The sequence below is a fragment of the Tupaia chinensis genome, unplaced genomic scaffold (assembly GCF_000334495.1).
Source record: "Tupaia chinensis unplaced genomic scaffold, TupChi_1.0 Scaffold000622_1, whole genome shotgun sequence".
Classification (NCBI taxonomy): Eukaryota; Metazoa; Chordata; class Mammalia; order Scandentia; family Tupaiidae; genus Tupaia; species Tupaia belangeri.
In genome coordinates, this window is record NW_006160142.1 from 7262443 (window position 1) to 7265258 (window position 2816).

Consider the following 2816-nt stretch of genomic DNA (forward strand, 5'->3'; position numbering starts at 1 on the left):
GAGAGGTTTTCGCTATAGGGCGCATGCGCTCGCCAGACAGACAGAGAGAGACAGAAAGCGAGAAATCACCCCCCGGGGGGATGGTCACGCCACAATCCCTTCTCCTCCATTCTCCTCTTGGGATCTTGGGCACACACAACCAGCATGAGTTCTAAGCCATCAGGTCCGGGACACGAACCGTGGTCGACTACGTGGGAATCCAGAAACATAGCCATTACGCTAACTGCTGGTTCCCAGCCCAACATCATGTTTTTTAATTGGAAAAATAAATATAATAAGAATCTTGAATTTTTCCAAATTATAAGTTTGATGAAATTCTAACTAATTATTTTTGGAGATCTTAAGAATGGTAATAAAATTCATGGACCAGCTTGGTAGCACAGTGGCTATGTGCAGCTCAAGCGATGCTGCATCTATATGGAAGATGATTGGTTCAGTTCCCCATTCTACCTGTATATGCTGGGCTCCCAAACCCAAGATCTTATCCATCTGGGAAGGTGGAGAAGGGGGAAACATGAGAACCTGTTGAGAGTGTTTATCTTTCTTTGTCTTTCATTCTTATGAAGAAATTAAATACATTTTCTTAATTATAAAATTTATAAGGAGAAAAACAAAATCCAAAATCCATTAAGGAATTTTATCTAATAATAAAATAAAGGAAAATATATTACTATCAAATAATTAAGAATTTTATTACAATGTAAAATAATGCCTCTTACTAGTCTCTCCTCGCCTCAGTACTAATGGGAAAGTTTCCCAAGAAATTGGGCCATGTGGAAGCAGCATCTTGGTAGTTGTTATAGATTTATTTTCTTTTTCCCCTAGTCTGCCATCTGGAGGCCTGAATCTGCAACTACATTTCTACTGCTGCAAAGACGCCTTAGAGTTCTGGCTGTTATTTGCAGCTTCTTTTTTGGCTAACCAAAAACCTAGAGGTGAGTGGGTCAAAAAGTATTAAATGACATCTATCAGTCGCACTTATTTGACATGATGTCAGATTTGGCAAAAATGTTGATGATTATTGAAGATGGTACAATATGCTTTTGGATATGTTTGCTAATTTCCATAATAAAAAGTTAAAAATGGAAACAAAACAACAAAAAAATCATTCTTCCCACAAATACAAGTGTCCAAGAATAATACATGCAAGAATATTAATATATGTATGAATCACCAATCTTCTTAACAATTAAATGAAGACAAGTTAAAACAAGTAAATACTTTTTACCTTTCAGCAAAAAGAGCAATTAAAAGACTACCAGTTTTTGGGCTAGCAGGTGACATAGTGGTTAAGGTGTTGGACTCTCACATGGTCAACCACAGTTTAAGTCCCAGACTTAAGGTGGCTTGCTTTCCCCCTTTCCATTTCTCTCTCTCTATCTCTCTCTGGTGAGCATATGTGTCCTACAGCAAATTAAAAACTAGTGATAATAAACAAAATAAATATTTTTTAGAAAAGACTACTAGTTTTGGGGCTGGCAAGTGGCATGGTGGTTAAAGGCGCTGGACTCCCACGGTTCGAGTCTTGGAACTGATGGCTTGCTTTCTCACGTACTCTCTGTCTCTCTCTGATCAAACTGGAAAATAATAATGATAATAATAATAAATAAAGTTAAATAAAATAATTCTTTAAAAAATAAGGAAGAAAAGACTACTAGTTTTTAGTGCTGAAGATGGTCTGGGAAAATACTACTTAATTTTTTTGTAAGAGTATCAGTATGTCATTTTTTCCCCAGGTTTTGCCATAGGCTGTGTGCTCTCCAGAGAAAGATACACGGAAGTAGAAAGAAGGAGAGTAAGAAATCACTCTGTATGGCCATACCACAATCCTTTCCTGTCAGGATTTTGGGCATACACGCACACGTGTCCAACGTAACTTTCAAGCCGCCAGGTCTGGGGCTTGAACTGTGGTTGGTCATGTGGGAGTCCAGTGCCTTAGCCACTACACCACCTGCTGGCCCTATAGTCCTATCTCTTTTTCTTTCTTTCTTTGAGAGGTTTTGGCTATAGGGCACGTGCACTCACCAGGAAGACAGACAGAGAGACAGAAAGTGAGAAATCGCCCCCCAGGGGGGATGGCCACGCCACAATCCCTTCTCCTCCATTCTCCTCTTGGGATCTTGGGCACGCACGCACACGTGCCCGGTGTGAGTTTAAGCCAACAGGTCCAGGACTCGAACTGCAATCGACTATATGGGAGTCCAGCGACATAGCTATTATACCAACTGCTGGTCCCACTCCTATCTTTTGAAGGGAAGTTTAGTAAAAAATAAATGAAAATTGTTATTATTACAAAAATGTTTCATATCCTTATAACCATAATTTCACTTCTTTTTTATGAACCTGCTCAGATAAGAATGCAAAAATACATGTAAATGACTGCTTATTGTAGCATTGCTTATAAGAGCAAAACATTGGAAATGAGTATGAACAAGGTATTCAGTAAGGGTTAAAATGCATCATTTAACGGAATAGTATGTATCTTTGTTTTTTTTTTTTTTTTTTGAGAGGTTTTTGCTATAGGGCGTGTGCGCTTGCCAGACAGAGACAGACAGAGAGACAGAAAGCGAGAAATCACCCCCCAGGAGGGATGGCCATGCCACAATCCCTTCTCCTCCATTCTCTCGGGGTCCTGGGCATGCACGCACGTATGTCCAGCCTGAGTCCAAGCCACCGGGTCCGGGACTTGAACCGTGGTTGACTACATGGGAGTCCAACAACATAGCCATTACATCAACTGTTGGTCCCACTTTTAGTAATATTTAATCTATGATTTTATAACTCCCCAAAATAAAGTCTCCTGTCCCAGATGTCTT